The 22,773-nt window shown below is 38.1% G+C and overlaps 1 long non-coding RNA gene and 1 pseudogene across 4 annotated transcripts; one reads left to right on the top strand and one right to left on the bottom strand.

Annotated features, from left to right (window-relative positions):
* Window positions 1-2,554: 2,554 nt before the first annotated feature.
* Window positions 2,555-10,145, bottom strand: LOC109697953 (olfactory receptor 6K3-like; annotated as a pseudogene).
* A 592-nt stretch (window positions 10,146-10,737) lies between these two features.
* On the top strand, window positions 10,738-21,185 carry LOC109697958 (uncharacterized). Of its 4 annotated transcripts, none has more exons than XR_012438891.1 (3): window positions 10,738-10,880; window positions 10,992-12,163; window positions 14,543-21,185. It is a non-coding gene; the product is annotated as an uncharacterized lncRNA (long non-coding RNA). The 4 variants fall into 4 exon arrangements; XR_012438889.1 differs by having other exon boundaries at window positions 10,738-11,060; window positions 11,996-12,163; XR_012438888.1 differs by having other exon boundaries at window positions 10,738-12,163; window positions 14,543-14,795; window positions 15,957-21,185.
* Window positions 21,186-22,773: the final 1,588 nt, after the last annotated feature.

Genomic DNA, 22,773 nt, shown 5'->3' with positions numbered 1-22,773 from the left:
GATTGACTTCTGCCATTTTGTTGGTCCTTTTCTAAATTTTTTGAATATTATTTGCTCTGTTATTCCTCTCCTGCTCATCTTTGTGGTGATAGTTCATTGTATTGATAAGATCTGACTCTTTTCTATCCCCCCCTTGTGTATCTGCTCTTCTATTGGCATTTCTATTTTCATACATTTTCATAACTATAAATATCATTCCCTCAATTATGGATATAAGACTCTGATAAACATCTTTCATAAGGTCACTTTACTGGTGATGAATTTCCTCAGCATTTGTCTCCTGGATACAGAGGTCCTTATCTTTCTAATGATTAGAAATTGTTTCCTATTAATTTAAAGATTTAATTTTGTATGACTTTAACTTTTTCTTCTTTCAGATAACTCCTAAAATTGGATTTTTTCATTGCTCATTTAATGGTATCCTGAGGATCATAAATATTTTCTTCTTTCTTTTTCTTTATCATTTTTTGGGGATGGGGTGTCAGAATGATATTTCAAAAGTTCTGCCTTTGAGTTCAGACATTCTTTCCTCTGCTTGGTCTCATCTATTATTGGCTTTCAAATGTATTTATGTTTAACAGTTGAACCCTTCATTTGAAGATTTTTACTTGGTTATTACAAAAATTTCTTTTGTCTTGCTGAATTTCACATTCTTGTCATGTATTGCTTTTATAATGTAATTTAACTATTTATCTATACTCTTTTCAATCTTATTGTGTTTCTTTTTAGTCATTCTTTATCATTCGGTATTTCAAAATCATTTTTGAGGAATGTGTTTGAAAGAGTTATTGCATTGTTTTGGAGTAATGATATTACTTTGTTTTTATCTTTCTTGTGCTCTTACTTTGTAATTTAAAGATATAGTGTATCAGTTATTTCTACAACTTTAAGGGGATGAACTTAGGAACTATCTTCTGTATGACTTGGGATGTCAGCTTGTTTTTCAATATTATCTTTTTTCCTTTGGGCTCTAGCATATAGTTTCCTCATAGCTTCTCTGATTACAGTTATTTTATGCACAGCATGTACCATAACAGAGTTGGAGAGATTCACTGTCTCTATAAGATATGCGTAGATAGGGACATTCAAGTAACTCAGGCAGGTTTTATGCCCACAGCAATGAGTTGCATTACTAGAGTATCTTTAAATTTTGAATAATATGCATTTTAACTATTTTTATCACTGAGAGTTAGTCTGTTTCATGAGAAACCATATGATTTCAATCCTCAAAAATGTCTCTGGTTCACTTTAATTACTGTAACCCAACTAATTATTGTGCTGTGCATTTTACAAAAACAATGATTTAAAATATGCAGTTTAAATTAATATTAAAATGCTTTCTGTTTTAAAAAAATTATTCATTTATTCACGTGTGCATACATAGTTTGGGTCATTTCTCCACCGTGCTCCCCTCCTCTCCTGCCTCCCCCCCCCCCCCCGGTTCCAGGCAGGTCCTGTCTTGCCTTTATCACTAATTTTGTTGAAGAAAAGACACAAGCATAATAAGGAAGACAAAGTGTTTCTGCTAGCTGAATTGAGGATAGCTATACAGAAATATTCCTAGCATTGCTTTCATGTACACATGTGCTATGACCCATGTTAATTCATCTTTAACTGATCTTTACACTGGTTATTGATCCCCTTCTCATGATAATCTCTGTTGCTTTAAGGTTTCTGCATTAGCTCCTCTGGAGTGGGGACATCAAACACTTTCATGTTTTGGGTTTTCTACCTATTCCTATATCTCCCATATGTGCTCTCCCCTTGTCATGTGATCAAAGTCCAACCACATTGCTGCATTTGCCCTATATCTAAAGTCTGAATATGAGAGAGAACATATGATTTTTGGTCTTCTGAGCCTGGCTGACCTCACTCAGAATGATGTTCTCCAGTTGCATCCATTTACCTGCAAATGATAAAATTCCATTCTTCTTCGTGGCTGAGTAAAATTCCATTGTGTACAGTACCACATTTTCTTCATCCATTCATCAATAGTGGGGCATCTTGGTTGTTTCCATAACTCAGCTATTGTGAATAGTGTTGCAATAAACATGGGCGTTCAGGTGCCTCTGAAGTAACCTGTGTTGCATTCCTTTGGGTGTATCCCCAGGAGTGGGATTGCTGGATCATATGGCACGTCTATGTTTAGATTTTTAAGAAGTCTCCAAATTTTTTTCCAGGGTTGTTGCACCAGCTTGTATTCCCACCAGCAGTGTATGAGGGTTCCTTTTTCCCGTATCCATGCCAACACATGTTGTTGGTGATGTTTTTGATGATGGCTATTCTAACAGGGGTGAGGTGGAATCTTAGTGAGGTTTTAATTTGCATTTCCTTTATGGCTAGTAATGGTGAGCATTTTTTCATCTGCTTTTCGGTCATTTGAATTTCTTCTTTTGAGAAAGTTCTGTTTAGTTCAATTGCCCATTTTTTAATTGCTTCATTGATTTTAGGAGAGTTTAGTTTCTTAAGTTCCCTGTGTATTCTGGTTATCAGTCCCTTGTCTGATGTGTAGCTGGCAAATATTTTCTCCCACTCTGTGGACGGTCTCTTCAGTTCAGAGACCATTTCTTTTCTTGTGCAGAAGCTTTTTAATTTTATGAAGTCCCATTTGTCCATCCTTTCTCTTAGTTACTGGGCTGAGTACACAGAAGGGAATAGACAAAAATGAGAGACAAAGAATATATATGTGAATATAAAAAATAACAAGATAATTCCAAGGATCCAATTGCATTTAGCAAATATGGCAGTATCTGCTATTAATACTAATATTAAAAATGATAGTGGTAATGCTGAGAGTTGTACTTTTTAATTTTTGTTTTTGTGTCCTGAAGTTACCTGGTTATTTCACTTCTCTGGTTTGTATATTTAATTTATTCCTAATATTCTTCACTGAATAATGTTCAGGGAATAGTTCTACTATGACCTGGGAAATTTAATATGTACTTGACTACATTCTCTATATCACAGTTCCCTTGTATATCATGACTTTTCCAAACTCTGATTTTTTCCCCTCCAGTTTACGTGTAGAATTCCATCAATTAATTTCTAGGTTCAACATTTCTACTTCCTCATGTAATATCTGGTGATTTATTATTTCACTCAGGTGGATCTCATTTACATGCATACCGAAGGAAATGCTTCAACTTTAGGGATCAATTTAGGCAACTCTTTTTTCTGTCCAGGACTACTAATGGTTTTCTTGTCATACTTTTTGCTTGTTTTTTCTTATGTTGCTGCTAATTTTTAAATATATGTCTTTGGTTATTGGTAGACTCCACAGTGTACAGATTTAAATGGTGCTTTAGGCATTTTTTTTTCTCTTCTTGAAAAGAATGTGATATGGGCTTTTTCAGGATATTAAAATAACCAACATGAATGTCCTTAGGTAACCTTATTCATATTTTACTCTTTCTTATTATAACCTTATTTTTTCAGTGATTAAGGTATCTAACACTTTAACTAGTTTTGACTTTATTTTCACTGAATTTTTGACAAAGAAATATTTAAATATGTTGATTGGATCTGCTTTTTTAATATAGAAGTCTACACTTGAATTTTAGAAAAATAAGTTCTGATAGCAATGTACAGAATGCTTTTTAAACTGCACACATTGAAAGTAAGAATAATGCAGTTCAAACAAAGCATCCATTAATCTTCTGAATGTGTTTGAGTCTACTTCCAACCAAGGAGGATGATTCAATTAAATTTCATTAATTAAACAAAAATAATAAAAGGTAATTGAAGATTGAATTCTACTTCACCTCAGAGGAAGTAATAGGAATAATAGCAAGAGCTGTAAATAGTAAACATATCTAAGTGTTCCTAAATGTGTGATTTTGTTTTTGAAATTCAACTATGATAGCATTGCCATTATTTGAAACATCAATGACAAATGCTACTAATTAAAGTGACAGATAACAACAACCAACAATTATTTTGTACTTCTGTGATACATAATATTCTAACCCTAGAACAGTGTAACTCATTTAATACTCATATTAACATTAGAAGTACTAATTTAAACCTATAGATGACAAAACTAAAATGCCAAAATTTTAGCTACTAACTTCTTCAAGGTCACAGTTACTATATCTGACATGTAAACCTTACCCTTCTACAGATATTATTCTGTTAAGTGCTAAATTTTATTATCTTTACTTGTTAATGTTCATATAGTGTTTAAGAAAATAATTTTTATTTAAGTTATTAAAATTAATTTTCATAAAAACATATTTGGCTGGTCTAATTATATTTCCTTTCTGTATTTTGCCAATCTGTGTAAGATTAGATAGATAGTACTTGCTGTCTTAATTAAACATATGTAAGCCTAATAAATACGTACATGAGAAGAAAAACTGGGATAGACAAAAAATTAGTTTAACAGTGAATGAGTGATATGTTAACTTTATGACTTAGTATGTTTCAGCACCACCAACAGTGAAAAATATCTATTAGCTGGAGTAAACCAGATTATGTAGTAACCATTTTCTGAAAGCAGAGAAGTTTTTAATTATGATTTTCATATCCTTGTTTCTAAAATAATAGATGACAGGTTTTTTTAAAGATAGCAAGAACTGCAAACATCAGTGCAATGCCTGTGTCCAAAATTGGTGGGAAAGTGGCTGAGAAACACAGGTACATCAGGGACACACTGCCATAGAACATCATAAAGACACCAAGATGGGATGTGCAGGTAGAGAAAGTCTTATGAAGGCCTTCAGCAGAAAGAATCCTCAATATCATGGTGATGACTCTGATGTAAGAGAGGGAAATAATCAAGACAGAGAGTATAATGGCCATAGCATGGATCACATCCTCAACCAGAATCATGGATGTGTCTGTACAGGCCAAGTGCAGCATAGGTCCAAAGTCACAGAAGAGCTGGTGAATTTGGTTGGGTCCACAGAAAGGCAGTGTGGAAATTCATGCAATCTCTAGGAGCAACACAAGAAAGCCAAAGGTACAGAAGCCTGCAGAGTGCTAAGCACACTGTCTGGGGGTCATTATGGTTGGGTACCAGAGAAGGTTACAGATAGCAACATACCTGTCAATGGCCATAGTGGTCAGCAAAATGCTCTCTGAATTTCCCAGTGAAGGGAAAATGTACATCTGCAAGAGGCATCCAATCATGGAGATGGTCTTCTTACTGATGAGGTTGGAGAGTATTTTGGAAATCATTGCAGTGGTATACCAGATCTCCAGAAATGAGAAAATGCTGATAAAATTATGCATGGGGTTATGGAGATTAGTGTCCATTCTGACAGCAAAACACACAAGGAGATTTACAATATTAATGAATATGCAAATAAAGAACAAAGGAATGAAGAGGCTGCCATCTTCAAACTGGGGAAATCCAGAGAAAGAAACTTACTGGTGTAGTTTGATTACTTCTCAGCATACTCTCAGCAATCTTTATTGTTATGGTAGAAAGATACAACTTGCTTCCTAGAACAAATGTAAAAAGTCAGATATATCGGTTCATATAAGAAGCAAATGAAAAATGGATTTTAAGAAAATCATAAATTTCTCTTTACTTGGGATTTAATAAGCAGATGTTTAAACAATACCTATTATATACATAGCTGCCATCTGTCTTTGTTAATTTCAGCAGAGAAGAAAACAGTCTCTACTTTCATGAAGCTTGTATTCTAATGGAGGATACAAATAAAAAAGTAACATTAAAATGTCATGCTTAAAAACTACATTAACTAAAATAAATTATAAACATAAAAGTGCTGGTATAATTTCCTTTTATAATAATTCTCAAAGTTGTTTTGAGTACATACCAAATAAAATTCTCTAATGATTTTTGACTGAATTTTATGTAAAATTTTAGCTCTTCCTGTCTATATGTGGTCAATGTGAAGGTGAATTCTGCATTCCCCTAAATGTTCCAACTTTCCAGAATTTTTTTTTCATACCATAAGGTAGCTTTGAGTGTGGCTAGAGAAAAGAGTAAGGTTTTTAGCCACAAATATCAAGATTAAGCATTAGTAGGAAATTCTCTTTTCAGGGGCAGAAAAAATGTCTAGCAGAAACTGATGAGCACACAATGAGGTGACTAGTGAGAAATTTAACACAGGAAGATTTGGATCTATTCATTCAGGATCTTAAGCTATTAGTTCATGAGAGATATTAAAAAGAAATAGAGATTCTTGGTGATATACATACATATATATACATATATATGTCATGCATTAAGAACTGGTTTATATGGATTATGTTTAAGAAATATTATTTTATCAAATTTTATTAAAATGCATGGCACACAAACATGCATTATATTTGTACAAATTTATAACATATTGAATATATGATGATATGAGTTTATATGTATACAGATATAAAATATATATAGAAAAATCATCCCTTCCTCATTATCTTAACTATTTGACTTTGATAAATAAGCCTTTCAAACTGGGCTTCAATTCATCCCTCTTAGTACCAGACTACTGAAGCACTCACTTTTGCTTGCTCTCTGGTATTACACACAATATAAAACACGTTACTAAAGAAGTTTATGAGAAGTTGACTTTGAATGTCATTATTTTATAAATGTAATTCTGTTAATGAAGCTAGTTTCCACAAAATTAATTAAAAATATCTACTTAGTCCAAGCTAATTATACTAAACAAATGATATAGAAATTAATCTGAGGAACCAGTAGAAAGAGGATTTTGCTACACTGCAATATGGCTTCATAAGAACTGATGATTTGATTATTGATGGGCATGTCATAACTCCATAAATCTACTGATATGGAATGGATACTGATAAAAATTTTCTTTTGATTTTCCATTGAGGAAAATACTAACTAGAGAAAACAGACTGCAAATAGCACTCACATGAAGCAGGAAAATGAAACAAAATAAAACAAAAAATCAAAACAAACAAATACTGAAGTCATTTAGAGTCTAAATTAAAAATTTCTCAAACATAAGGTAATTTCCTTTTATTAACCTATCAAGAAAGAAAATCTATAACAAATTAAAGGAATGGAAAACACACTCAAATCTAACAAAGTTTTGAGATGGGTGACTGTGGCTCATGTCTATAGTCCTACCTACTTGGAATACTGAGATCAGGAAGATTGCAGTTTGGAGCCAGCCTGGGCAACTAGTTTCCAAGACCCCATCTTCAAACTAACCCCACAGCAAAACAGACTGGAGGTGTGGCTCAAGTGGTAGAGAGCCTGCTTTGTAAGTGTGAAGCCCTGAGTTCAATTCTTGGTCCCAGAAAATAATAATAAAATAAAGCAAGTTTTGAAATGAAATATACTCAAAGGAATACTAGTGTGGACTTTTATACATTATCTTAGGTGTGTAATTGCCTTATATATCTTTTCATTCTATTTGATTTTTAAATTGACAGATAAAATTGCATGTATCTATCATGAATTACATAATATTTAAATTACACATCATTATTACCATCATGCATTTCTTCATTAGATTATTGTATAGGATTAAAGAATGTTAGTATATACACATGATCTGATTTCAAAGTTCAAAAGATGTGTCGAAGAATGATCTAGGTTTGTTTTTCCTACTAGAAATGAGAGATGTGTTTAGATTACAAATAGTGACCTTTAGCACTAAAGTAATCTAAGAATAACTTAATGGTCTACCAAGTATGATCAATTCTTTGGTTACAAGCCATTAGTTTATTTAATACAACTATATTGATTTCCTATTGTGCACAAGTTTATGGTGTATTGAGTTTTGACAATAAATAATCAAATAAAAGATCAAAAATAAAGGAGTACTCTTACCACAATAAAACAAAATTAATAAAAAGGAATTATGGAGGAGGTACAGATTTATAGTATGGTACAGAGATGTGTTTACAGAAATTGGTTCTAGAGTGTCTGGAAACCTTAAAGGAAGATATTCAATAGGCAAAAAAGACATTCAACAAGCAGAAAAGCGTAGTTTGTTGATATATATATTTAGGAATTATATATAGGAAGCATATGACAAAATAGTATGGATTAGGGTCTCCATGTGCATAAAATAAAGTAAAAAGTGCAACAGACCACTGAGTTCCAGGAAAACACCAGTTCACCAGAAAGTGTAAAAACTTTTAGGAAGTATCAGATAACAATTTCAAGAACCTATGTGGGTGGCCACCAGAAAGTTAGTATAGAAGCCTCTATACTAACAAGGGGAACATAACTAACAAATAGACTACACTTGTCAACTAAACACAGAGTCCAAACTACTCTAAGACCCAGAAGAAGCACAAGTGTGATTACTGACCTTGTAGACTACTAGGTCCACAAATTCAGACTGCCACTGTCATCAGAAATTGCCAAATCAACAGGAAAAACTGATCTTCTTGTGAGATCCTGGCTAAGGCTGAAAATCTGCTGATGGACAGATTTCATATCAATGTGCCAGGATGTTCATGACAGGTAAATCAAAGTGTCCCATTAGAGAGTTTCTCTGGATACTGACAAGAGTTGACCCTTCTACTGAGTGTGGAATAGTCATCTCCATGTTCCATTGAGGCCACATTATTCAGGCCTACATGAACACATTCGTTTTCTGTTCACTTTTTATAAGAATATTGCATGAGATAATGGTCCTAATTTCTCCCAAGCTATACATCGGTGAGCCCAATCATGATACATAGGATAGCCTTTCTGTGGTCAATATCACCCCTAGCACAAAGGTAATTTTGTGTTTTAATGGACAATTATAGACTTAAGAAGCTGATAGAAGAGGACAAATTAAACCCACCCTAGACTGCATGTCTTAGGTAAGCAATCTCACTACGGCAGTTTCCTAAAAGGATATATGTTATTTGTGCTGCATTTTTTGCCATATTCTCTCTCTCACTTCCACCATATAGATTTCATTACAGTCACTGATACATTTGTCTTTGTAGGGGATCTTGCCAAGCCTGCCAGTCCCTTCAGTCAGTTTCCAAAGATTCAGAGGACAGATTTAAATGGCTGCTAACTATGCCAGGGAGGTTTCCTACGTTGATTTTGAAAACCTTTAGAAATTCAACTTTCTGTAAACTAATTCATAAACATGATGTGTCTTTCTGTTTAAGTTTATATGAAAATGTTTTACTGTAAAAAATTCTTTTATACCTCTTAAATGCAACACTTCACATAGAAGGTCTACATAAATATGTGGAAAAATGTCAATGAAAAATATTTCATAAGACATAATAATAACAACAGACCAAAACCTTGGTACTTAGGGAAACATGGGAGAGATGAAGAGTTTTATTATTCATTGTTTTTCAGATGTGAAACTTAAAAGTTTACCCTTTTTTCAAAGAAAAACAAAATAAGAATAACTTCCCCATGCTGCCTTAAGCTCTGTGAACTTGCAACAGTGACTATGAGATAACTGAGAATGCCCTCAGCTCCTATGCTTTCCATAAGAAAACACCTGCAGGTGTCCACATTAGGGAGATGGACAAACCAACATCACAGACAAATAAAACTGTTGGAGATAGACTGTCTCTGGCAGTTCCTCTGAAGCAAAAGCTTGAAATAAAATCTTAAGACTGGACTGGAAATTCTGAGACAGGAAGTTTCCCTGAAAGTCAATTACCTTGGCAGCTCTTTCAACCTGACTACCCTATCAATGTATGTCGTGGCTTGTTGTTTTAGCATCAGAGAGGTACTGAGATAGTGCCACTGCCCTCTAGGACAATGTTTTTTGTGTGTCTACCCTGTGTGTCATGATATTGCTTCAACTCAGGTCAACTTACTGACCAGAGTTATACTATGCTTAAATTCATGCCTTGGGCAGGTTTAAAAAAAAACAGACCCTGGTGGATAATGGTACATCCTTTCCTTGCTAGGTAAACTTTAGGACTCATGCGTGGTTACATCAGTCCTCCAGGAATATATCATCATTTGGCTTGGAATGACCTTGATCATGGCCTCGGTACATTGTTGGTTCAGGTTAAATTCTGTCATAGTCCTTCAATGTCTGACTTATTCAATTCCATGATGATATAGCTTGATTTTCACTTAAATACTAAAACTCAAAAGTGGAGTCAAGGAATCCAGCTTCTGGTTAAAATCCTATGTGTGATTTTCCAGGCTTGACCACAGGCATGTACAAGATTTTATTACCTGTCAGGTTCCTTGGGAAGACTTTCCTTCCCACACCATCCATGGTGGACTGCTACTGCACTGCAGTCTCTCTGAGGGACTTAGAGTCAAGGATTTAGACCCCCCAGCTGTTCACACTCTTTCACATGTTTATATTTCAAGACCCAGATCCTTTATCATAATGCTCTTTATCAGCATTTGACTTAGGGAAGCAGTGAATCCCTTGAGATACTTTACTCCACTCAAAATTAACCCAGAGCTTTTCCTTTCTTCCTACTTCCTCCTTCTGAGCCCAACATCTTTGAAACTATTGTTACCTTTTGTTTTGAAATGGTTAATGACTTAGCCAGAGGGGAGCCATTAATCAGGTGCCATTTACTTAGCCAGAGGGGAGCCATTAATCAGGTGCCATTTTAGCTTTCAAGCTGAAGGAGGTTCATGCAAAGGTCTGGTTCCCATAAAAAATGAGGAAAACAGAAGGAGCCAAACCAGGATGTGGTTAAACGATGGTGTTTTGTTCACTCATGCTTATAGCTAACAGCCATTGTCTCACTTCTGTTCCTGGGCTAGCTTGCTTCACAAAGATTGCCAAACAGGATGTGGTTTTTGCCTTTATAAACCCTGCTAAAAGTTAGAGAGGTTGTTGGGCTCTGAGACCCAACAACCTGTTGGTCAGGGCAGTCGCCAGCTAACTAATAAAGACTCTCCCTTAAAGTCTTTCTTAGGTGGTCATGCCTCATTTTACCTTACAACATTTGGGGGCCCCAGCGAGATCCTTTTAACAACCCCCAAGACACTGGTAGAATCTTGATCTCTTAGTGCTCCACAGAGCCCAATGGGGTGGAGGCCTTAGGGGGTGGCCGCTGAGAGACATTCCTCAGCCCCAAGACATACCTCCTTACCCTCACAGGAGACAAGTGGAGTTGGGAGACATCAATCCTCACAGCAGAGAGTCATCTGTTCAGGAAAACTTCCAGAGGTAAGGGGGATTCAATGGAAGGCTGGATGCAGCATTACTTCCCGAATCCCGGGCAGTGGTGAGATATCACCCCGACCCCTGGTCTGTCTGGTTTGGTTCTGTGTGGCCACGAGTCATTGTTTTTGTTCTGTGCATCTGTTTTTGTGTTCTACATTTAACATCTTTGGACCACCCCACGTGACCGGAAGTCAGTTGGAACTGCACCATGGGACAATCTTCTTCTGCCTCCAGCCCCTTGATATGTATGCTAACTAACTTTTCTTCATTCCAACAAAAGGCTTCAGACCTGGGGGCCTCCTGTGATGCCTTTACATTAAGAAAATTCTGTGAATTAGATTGGCCTTCATTTGATGTGGGATGACCTGCTGAGGGGACCTTTGACTTGCCTACAGCCTACCGGGTAGAACAGGTAGTCATGGGATGGCCTGGCCATCCTGACCAGATTCCCTACGTTCTGATCGGGATTGAAGTCTTATCTGAAAAGCCTTCCTGGCTACAAAAGTACATAAAAAGAGGCACAGGCTGCTCAAATGTTCTCCTTTCTGCTAAGGCCCCCCAAACAATCATTATCTGCACATCCAGAAAGTAAAAAGTCTGTCCTACAGGATGCCTCACTGGACAACAATTCTCTCTCACCTCCCCCTTACCCGCCCACCAACTTACAGGACTCAAGCCAAGTCTTCAGTCCACCACACACCAGGAGCAGATCTTCATATCAGCCCCTGGAGCCAGGACCCTTGGCATTAGGCTCCTCATCTGGTCCCTCAGCCCCTATTCCCCCTTTATGACAAACTCCCAGAGATGGGGCCCCTTTCATGATCTATGTGCCCTTTTCAACCACTGATCTCTATAACTGGAAGCAACAAAACCCTTCTTTTTCTGACAAGCCCCAGGGACTAATCTCTCTTCTTGAGACCATGTTTTTCATCCATCAGCCTACCCAGGATGATTGCCAACAGATCTTACAGACTCTCTTCACAGCTGAAGAATGTGACTGAATTCAGCAGGAAGCCAGAAAACATGTCCTGGGCCCTGATGGGACTCCCACCAGAAATCAGGACCTTCTGGAAACTGTTTTTCCCTTGGTCCAAATTCCCAGGCAGGTAAGGAGGCTCTCACCAACTACTGCTGGCTCCTTCTTATGGGAGTCCAAGCTGCAGCCTGGAAACCCACAAATTTGTCTAAGATAAATGAGATTATACAAGGCTCAGATGAGTACCCTGCAGCATTCTTGGAGTGCTTCCTGGAGGCATATAGGACACACACTCCTTTAAACCCAGAGGCAGAAGAAAATAGAAGGACAATAAATATTGCTTTTACTTCCCAGTTGGCCCTGGATATTAGAAAGAAATTACAAAAGCAAGAGGGATTTGAAAGAAAATAATTTTCAGAATTAGTAGAAATAGCACAACATGTCTAGAATAATAAAGACATGCCAGAAGATAGACAGGCCAAAAGGCTTTCAAAAGTGATGGTGGCAGATCTGCAAGCTCCCACCTCCAGACCCTCAAGAAGCTCTGGGCCTTCTCCCAAGCAGCAGTTTACAAAAACTCCTAGAGCCCCACTTGAAAAGGACCAATGTGCTTATTGTAAAGAAAAGGGACACTGGAAAAATGAATGCCCTAAAAGAAAAGGAGGGAACCAAAAGTTCCTCCAACTGGAGTGATGGGGCCAGGGCTCCCTGCCCCCAGCTCATGGTCACCCATTAACTGGGGGGCAAATCAGTCAAATTCTTATATGATATTGGTGTGGCCTATTCAGTTATTAAAAAACCAGAGGGCCCCTTATCTAAAGAAAAATTGTCTACTCAAGGGGCCACAGGAACTCAACAAGACTACCACTGGTCAGAAGGCCGAATTACTAACCTAGGAGGAGGGCCTATAACCCATTCTTTTCTTGTGATTCCTGACTGTCCCTACCCCTTGCTGGGCCAAAACCTTCTACACAAGTTACAAGCCACCATCTCCTTCCAAGAAGAAGGAACTTATCTGGACACCCAAGGCCAACCTCCTATCAAATTGTTGTTGACTTGTCCCTTAAGTGAAGAATATCTTCACTTAAGATAGAACAAAACCACTAAGAGACCCCCTACCTATCTGAACTCAGAAAAAGGATTCCCCATGTATGGGCAGAATCTAACCCACTGGGGCTAGCTAATCATCATACCCCAATAGTGGTCCAACTTGCTTCACAGGCAATGCCTACACAAGTTAAACAGTACCCTATTAATATAGAGGCAAAAAGAGGCATTGCTGTCCACATCAAGAGGCTATGGGAAGCGGCAATTTTGGTTCCATGTCACTTGCCATGGAACACACCTCTCCTACTTGTCCGAAAGCCAGGCACTAATGAGTATTGTCCTGTCCAAATCTAAGAGAAATAAACAAGAGAGTAGAAACAATCAATCCTACGGTTCCCAACTCTTATACTCCCCTCAGCCTCTTACCTCCTAGCCACCAAGTATACACTGTCTTGGACCTGAAGGATGTCTTCTTCAGTCTCCCGCTAGCAGAGTTGAGTCAACCCATTTTTGTCTTTGAATGGACTGATCTGGAGGAAGGATTTTCTGGCCAATTAACCTGGATGGGACTGCCACAGTGGTTTAAGAACTCCCCTCCCCTGTTTGTTGAAGCCCTCAGCCAGAATCTTATAGCGTTCAGAGCAGAACACCTGGGGTTAGTCCTGTTATAATCGTAGATCTCTTATTGGCAGCTGAAACCAAGACTGACTGTAGGGAGACCACTGAGGACCTACTTAAAGATTTGGGAGACAAAGGGTACCATGTCTCAGCTAAGAAAGCCCAATTGTGTACTCCCACGGCTACTTACTTGGGCTATGATCTGACCCAGGGAAAAAGGACTCTCAGCAAGGGGCATATTGAGGCTATCCTCAAAATTCTGCCACCAAGAACAAAAAGACAAGTGCGAGAATTCTTGGGAGCCATTGGATACTGCCGAATCTGGATCCCTGGCTTCTCAGAGATAGCTAAGCCCTTATACGTGGGCACCAGTGGGGGAAATGTCCCCCTAGAGTGGGCTGAGACAGAACAACAAGCTTTTGAAAAGCTAAAGCAGGCCTTGGTGTCAGCACCAGGGCTTGCCTTGGCAGACATCCAGAAGCCCTTCTACCTTTATGTAGCTGAAGTAAGGGGCATAGTAAAGGGGGTACTTGCTCAGACCTTAGGGCCATGGAAAAGACCAATTGCATACCTCCCAAAGAGATTGGACCCAGTTGCAGCAGGATGGCCAATATGCCTGGGAGCCATTGCCGCCATGGCTATACTGGTAAAAGTGGCTAATAAACTAACTCTGGGACAAGTGCTCCACCTAGTGGCTCCCCGTGCAGTAGAAGCCCTTTTAAAAGCCTCGCAAGACAGATGAATGACAAATGCTTGGATAACTCAGTATCAAGCTCTGTTGATAGATCAAAACACAGTAAAGTTTTAAAGACTGCTGCTGTTAACCCCGTTACTCTTCTTCCAGACAACGCAAGGAGCCCATTTTGACTGTCTAGAAACCCTTGAAAACACCGGAGCCTTTGACTGGACCTGACTGATGTTCCCTGGGGAGAGCCAGATGAGGTACTGTTCACCAATGGCTCCAGCTTTATGACCAACGGAATAAGGTATACAGGGGTAGCAGTAGTCACTCTGGACTGGACCATCTGCGCCCAGGCACTTGGACATGGAACCTCAGCCCAAAAGGCTGAACTAATCACCCTGACCCAAGGTCTAAGGTATGGAGAAGATAAAGTTATCAATGTATATACAGATAGTCAATATGCATTTGCAACAGCCCATGTACACTGAGCCCTATACAGGGAAAAAAGCTTCCTTACCTCCCAGGGTAAAAATATTAAAAATGCCCAAGAAATTCGAGCCCTCTTAGAGGCCCTCTGGCTCCCTAAAAAGGTGGCCATTATTCGCTGCCGTGGTCATCAAAAGGGGGACTACCCTGAGGCAAGGGGAAGCCGAGCAGCTGATCAGTCCTCAAGAACAGTTGCCATAAAGCCAGTAGGGACTCTAGAGATCCCTCCAGCTCTGTCATCATGACCAAATTTCATAGAACAGGACCTGAAATTAGGGAGTGGGCCCTCCAACTAAAACCAAGCCCCTCTGGACGGAAAATGTTGCCAGATGGAAGAATATTTCTCCCCCAGTCTCTGGGACACACACTCATAAAGGACCTTCATGACACCACTCACTTAGGATCCTCAAAATTAACTGAACTTTTAAGAAAATGGTTCTTTATCCAGAACTTAGAGCCCCTGGCCCGAGATCTCACTGCAAGGTGCAATGTATGCCAATAGGTTAACCAAAAAGAACCACCCTTGGTTGAGCCAGGAATGAAAATGCGAGGTTCCTTCCCTGGAGAACAATGAGAGATCAATTTCACCGAAATCAAGCCTGGCTTGTATGGGTATAAGTATTTGCTGGTGATGGTCAATACGTTCTCTGTATGGACTGAGGCTTTTCCCACAAAAACTGAGACAGCTCAGATTACTGTAAATAAACTTCCACAAGAGATAGTTCCCTGATTTGGCCTCCCCTTAATACTGGGGTCCAACAATTTCCCAGCTTTCACAGCTAAAATATCTAAATTAATAGCCAAAACACTGCAGATCAAATGGAAATTATATTGTGCTTATAGGTCCCAGAGTTCAGGGCAGGTAGAGAGGATGAACCGGACTCTAAAAGAGCTGCTTACTGAGCTCTCCTTGGAGACAGGCGATGGTTGGGTGAACCTCCTTCCTGCAGCCCTTTTAAGGTTTAGATGTACCCCTTATAAACAGGGTTTCACTCATTTGAGATCCTCTATGGATGACCCCGCACCCCCCATAATCCCCAGATTGGGGGAAGAAGCCTTAACAAAAATTTCTAATCATGATCTTCTCCAGTCTCTCCAGGCTTTTCAACAGACTCTCAAACAAATTCACTCAGCCGTTCAACAGGCCCAAGGAACGGAGACATCTGACAGTCCCCTTGGGACTCGTTACGAGCCGGGAGACCTAGTTGGGTAAAAAGATACCAACCTGACAGCCTCAAGCCCCTCTGGCAAGGTCCCTACACTGTGATCGTGTCCACTCCCACAGCTGTCAAGGTAGCTGAAAAATGCCCATGGATTCATCATACTTAGCTCAAGAGAGCCTTCACGGAAAACTCTGACCAGTGTTGGACAGTTGTCAGACCTGAGGCTAATCAGGACTCCCTCAAGATAAGACTTAAACGTGTTCCTAATTAATTGTCCTTTTCTGTTCCTCAAAGATGTTATTCCTGTATCTGTTTTTAATGAACCTGCCCCCCTTAGAATTACTTGTTGCTTTTAACCTTCATGCACACCTCAACCCCCACCAGCCTTGAAATGTCACACAGGAACTTCAAGACTCCATCACAGGACAAGTAATACAAAGACTTATAACCTCAGACCAGCCCACTTTTTCCATAGATATATGTGATCTCTTGGGGAAAAGCTGGAATTTAAACATGTATAGAGGAAAGAGGGGAAATTGATGTGGATGTGGTCTCTGCAATTTAGAAAAAGGGCTACAGACTAGACAGTGTTATGTTTGCCCAGCCAATGCACCTGGCTGCCAGGGCTCAGGCCAATACCATTGTGCCAGATGGAGCTGTGTAACTGAAGCCCCCTGGATACATAAATGACCCCTTTATCTCCATCACAGATTCTCACAGAAGCACTCCCAGCAATAAATGTAGAAGGGGAACTTGCAACCCTTTAAAGATAATCTTAAAGTCCTGGCAACCCTGGTCAAAGTCCATGTGGGAAATGGGAAGAACATGGGGCTTTCGATTATACGTAACTGGTTAGAGATCCAGGGACAGAGTTTACCATCCAGCGCATGGAGGAAATAAGAGAAGAGGTCCCTATTAGCCCTAATACCTACAACCCCTACCAGATTCCTCCTAGTCCACTTGCCCCTGGAGGCCCAAAAATAAGAGACCACAATTCCCCTTGCCCAAACTCCTCCCACTTTGAGACCTACTTGGAGAGGCCTATTTAGGACTATAGATGCAGTTTTTAGAGCTTTAAATGCCACTCACCCTAATCTAACACAAGATTGTTGGATTTGCTTAAATCCTGAGCCACCCTACTATATAGGTCTTGGGGTAGATACCACCTTGGGCTTCAGAAAACAGGATGTTCAGAATCGGACCCAAACTGAAATCACGGAGAATAAATCTGTCTGTCTATGGGGATTTAACCCCAAACTCACCCTTGGGGACCTCCAAGGACAAGGTCTCTGTATTAGGATTTGGGGCTACAATATTAAACTATCCCCTTATCAAAATTCATGTGCCCAAGAAATCATCCTCTTGGATCCGGGCGATGCTCCCTCCTTCCTTGTGACCCTTCCTGGCACTTAGTTTGCCTGTACTATGGGAAGAACTCCCTGCATTAATTCTCACACCTTTACAGGACAAAATCATGAGAAGCTCTGTGTATTAACCTATATCATTCCCCAGGTTTACCTATATGAAGGGGAAGCAGGCAGACAACACCTACATATTCCCCCACCTTTTTCTAATCACAGAGCTAGGTGAGCAGCCCCTATTCTGGCACCCATCCTGACGGGACTAGGTATAGCCGGATCATCTGCCTTAGGAGCTTCTGCATTGATAACTGAAGATATAAACTTCAAAACCCTAAGTAAACAGATTGACCAAGATCTTCACAAGTTAGAACAATCTATTACCAATTTAGAGAGTTCATTAGATTCCCTAGCTGAAATGGTGTTACAAAAGTGCAGGGGTCTAGACTTCCTATTTTTAAAACAAGAAAGACTATGTGTGGCTCTGGGAGAAACCTGTTGTTTTTATACAAACCATTCAGGGATAATTAAAAATAGCATGACTTTAGTAAGAAAAAAATTTAAAGGACAGAGAAGAACTACTCTAATAATGGCAATCTCAGAGCCTCTAATTCTATTTATCTTGGGACTAACAGGGAGGCCCTGTATTTTCAATGCCTTACTTAAATTTATCCACCAATGCATTTCTTCCATCTTGAGAACTAGATATGATCCTATCCAGTCAGAAGAGTCTATGATTTGACTTTGTAACGAAAAGCAGTGGGGAATGAAATGGTTAATGACTTAGCCAGAGGGGAGCCATTAATCAGGTGCCATTTTTGCTTTCAAGCTGAAGGAGTTTCATGAAAAGGTCTGGTTCCCATAAAAAACGAGGAAAACAGAAGGAACCAAACCAGGATGTGGTTAAACGATCGTGTTGTGTTCACTCATGCTTATAGCTAACAGCCATTGTCTTGCTTCTGTACTTGGGCTAGTTTGCTTCACAAAGATTGCCAAACAGGATGTGGTTTTTGCCTTTACAAACCCTGCTAAAAGTTAGAGAGTGGCTGCTCTGAGACCCAACGACCTGTTGGTCAGGGCAGTAGCCAGCTAGCTAATAAAGACTTTCCCTTAAAGTCTTTCTTGGGTGGTCGTGCCTCATTTTACCTTATAACAGTTTAGTGAGATGACCCTCCATCTACAACAACTGACCTGGCCCTGAACTAGTACACGAGTTCATGGGAGAAAATGGAACTGAAGGGAGTGGGCACTGTCTTGAGTTTTAGCCTCTTACTAGAAATATAACAGTAAGTGTTTAAAGACATCAATTTGACTTTCTTTTGGGCTCCTTATTGCTAATATTCTGCTCTGACCCCCACAATTCAAGGCTCTTTCTCTCTCACTCTCTGTTTCAATTCTCCTGAGCCCCTAGACTACACATATAAAAATATCAAGAGGAGGGGTAAAGAAGATTTGCACTGTCTCTATTTCCAAATCAGTATAGAGGCTACTCATTCCTGAGAACTGAGACATTTTGGACCAGTAAAGCAGTCAGAGTTTTTGTTATATTATGTTTATGACATTCCTATTTATTTTTCCCAAAGTAATTGGTGTTAACCTTTTAATAAAATTGATGTGCCCCTGTCTTAGCAAAATCAATGTGTACTTCCCAAAGATTAATATGCCAATTAGAAGTTTATCTGTTGGAGATGGGAAAAAGAAACATGAACTGATGCTATCCCACTGAAAAGAAGAAAGGTATACATAAAAAATGGATCTAGATATGTAGATTATTTTCTGTTTAAGTCAATATCCCGGGATTAGATTTTCAGTACTAAGTTCCTCTGTCATATTTGACCTCTAATTATTACAGCAATAATCTTACTGGTTTATATTCACTTGTTTGGGACATGAAATCAGTATGTGAAGTCTTATTTCCTGAATCATAATTTGATTTAGAAAACTGAGGATGTGAAAGCAGAGGAACAATATATCGGTGAAAAGGTAATTATTCCATCTGCCATGCCACAGAAAAAGTGTAATATTATCACTGATTTCTATTCCTACAAGTATTTCTCCTTCCCCTGAGACCAATTACTTTCACTCATGCAATCTCAAATATGCTCCAAATATTATTGTTTAAGTTAAAATAAGGAGCAGTAGGTAAGTGTCCTTCTTTCCTTACAAAGTAAGCCTTTTACCTTCTCCTTGACATAGGATGGGACTAAATCTTGGACTTGTATGAGTTTTCCTCTTACCTCCAGTAGAGACAATGAGGTACTTACCCTTTCCCAGCATAATGCAATTAATGACTCTACTTCAACTATAAAGGCTGTTATACCTGTTGTAGCAGCTTCTTGGAGATGTTTCTCTACTGAAGTATTTCCCACTGATAACTATGGAAAACAGCAGTTCTATTTCCCAATGACTTAATTAATGAAAACCTTCTCTGGACTTTTCTCATTAGTTTCTCTTAGTGTTTGGAATTCCAAGAGTCTTAGTAAAGTATGGTCTTCCATTGATATAAATCATAATAAATAGATTATATTAATATATATTCTAAGGAAGAATTGCTTTAAAAAAATTGGAGACTTTAATGTTATTCTTTTACTTCCCACTCCCTGAAAGGGTAGTCAAATATTTCAAGGCTTATTGAATTTCCCTGAAGAAGACATAAATTTCATTGTAATAAAATTGCTAATTGTGTAAAATGCAATTACAAGATAAATTTGTTTACTTTGTTCAAGATATTCCTTTATCATAAGTTCTAAGTACAGACCCCTGAGCCCTATTCCACTGAGCCCTATTTTAGCCCAAACATACATGCTTTGTTTCAAGGGTTCCAATGTAGATTTTACCATAATGTGACAAATACCAACAATCTATATATTGCAAAATAATGGCACAATATAAACTCTTCCCTGTATGCAAGCTCCTCAAAAAGGGAATTGGCATCTCTCCCCACCAAAGAAGGTAATCTCTTTCTCTCCTCAAGTCCCATTGTGACTTAATTTGGCCAATGTAATATAATGGAAAAATTTGTGAGCCAGTTGTAAATCTGGTCCTCAAGAGGTCTTATACATTTAGACTCAACACCCTATCAGGTCACTGAGTGAACAAACTCAATTACCCTGTTACAAGGGATAAGCCCACAGGAAGGAAACTATAATTGTTTTAGTTAATGTTGTCCTAGTTGAGTCAGCTCCAGCTATTGACATTAGGTACATAGGTTACAGTGATCAAAGACTTGAAAAATCCCCCATTATTTTCTAGCCCAAATTGCCAACATACAAAATTATAATGTGATTTTCTATTTTTAGTCACTAATTTTTGGGTCATGTATTATATAGCAAAAGATAACAGATTGGGTCTCTTAAATTATCCTTTCTACCTCCATGTTGGTGACTATCCAATCCATTATTCATACCACCTCAGGAAAGTAATTCTATGAATGTAATTTCTTACTTAAATTTCTTCAGTGTGTTTACTTGTACATTGAATTAAACTCCAGTATCTCATAGCCTGAGTTACAATGTTTTGCATATTTTACTCCCTTTCATTTCATGCCTCTTACTCACTGTGCCTCATCTAAACATATCTGCATCTGGTTCCTATATACCACTCAGTTGCTTCTAACAGCAGGCATTTACAGAAATGATTTATCTTACATATTTTCCTGACTGATTCCTTCTTAGTCTTCAACTTTCAACTTACTTCATCAAATAATTCTGCTCTGTACCTGACTTCTAAATGGATATCCATGTATATCAATTATTTTGACTCTAATAATACTCTAGAAATGATTAAATCATTTGAATATCACACTACACTGTTAGAGTATATATCTTCTTCATCATATACAATTAAAATATTAAAAATTTAAAATAAAATTATTAGCATTTTAGTAATATGTAATAATTTATTATAAATAAATTTAAAACAATGGATAAATACAAAATTAAAATGAAAATTATCCGGCATATTTGTATCCAAAGATAATCAGAGTTAAAGCCTAATTTAATTTGGTTTACAATCCATTAGGGCATGGTGAAATCAGCTTCAAAAGTGTTTTAGGGGCTGAGAATGTGATTCAGTGGTAGAGCACTTCTGAGCATGCACTAAGTCCTGAGTTTGATATCCAGAACTGCAAACAAATGTTTTAATGAAATAAAATAAGATAAACCAGAATGGAAAAGATCAGAAGAATCACATGAGATACATGTAGGAATTATCATAAAAATGTTTTTTTCTAGGACTGGGTTCATGGCTCAAGTGGTAGAGTAGCAAGCACAGGCGCTGAGTTAAAACCCAGTACCACCAATGAAATGTTTTTCTTTTACAAATAAAACTATGACATAAACATACATATTTGAGTTATAAATTGTGATTTAAAAGGTATTCTTTATTTTGAGTAACAGTCACAGAAGCACTTTACAAATCCCACTTGCTCTATATTACTCTAATTATCTGCTCTAATTGGTATTAAAACTCCATGAAAGAGTTGTTTATTCTTAAAATTTTTAATTTTTCTTTGAGCTTTGATTAAACTTTTCCAGTCAGGCTTTTGCAATCATCACTCCATGCAAACTTCTCTTAGGTTTAACAATAACCCCAGGTGACTAAAACCAGTAGCTAATTCCATTCTGACTTGACTAAAAGATGAGTTTGACAACAAAGTCCACTTTCTCAACCTTCATGTATTTTATTCATCTGGTTTTCTGGACACTTCCTTTTATTTGTACCTCACTGTTCATTCCTCGTGAGTCAAATTTAGTAATTCCTCATATTTTCCCCCAAATCCATAGTATTGCAGTGCCCTAAACCTCAGACCCTTGGTCTCATGGCTTTAATACTTAATGTCTGTCCACGATTCATGCATAGATCTTTGTTCTAGTCTCTACTTCTCAGTGTTTAACTCATGTAACAGATTACTCAATATTGTATTACATGTTTAATGATCTTGTTTAACTTAAAACATGAAAAAAATAAAGTTTTAATTTAATATTCATATCGCCAACATATTTCTGTAGTGTTTTCTGTTTCAGTTAATGATAGCTCTTTTGTCACTCTTCATTCCTCTATTTCATACTCTGTTTTCCACCTATGAGGAAATTCCTTTAGCTCTGTTGTCAAGATATATCTAGAACTGGACCATATTTCTCCATCTCCATTGCTATTATCCTGATCCAAATTGCTATCATCTCTCACCAGTATTATTCTAATAGCTTCCTACAGAACTCCAACTTCCACCTTTACATTCTTTGTTCTTTTCTCAACAGAGAAGTAAGTAGAGTCCATGAAACTTTAAGCCAGATAATGTCTCTCCTCTGCTCCAAGTCAAATAATTCCTTAATTTTCAGAGTAAATTAATATAACCTAAATCTTGCAAAGCCTCTTGAGGCCCAAT

The sequence above is a fragment of the Castor canadensis genome, chromosome 11 (genome assembly GCF_047511655.1).
Source record: "Castor canadensis chromosome 11, mCasCan1.hap1v2, whole genome shotgun sequence".
Classification (NCBI taxonomy): domain Eukaryota; kingdom Metazoa; phylum Chordata; class Mammalia; order Rodentia; family Castoridae; genus Castor; species Castor canadensis.
The sequence above is the reverse complement of the archived record's forward strand: the minus strand, read 5'-3'. Positions and strand labels throughout refer to the sequence as shown.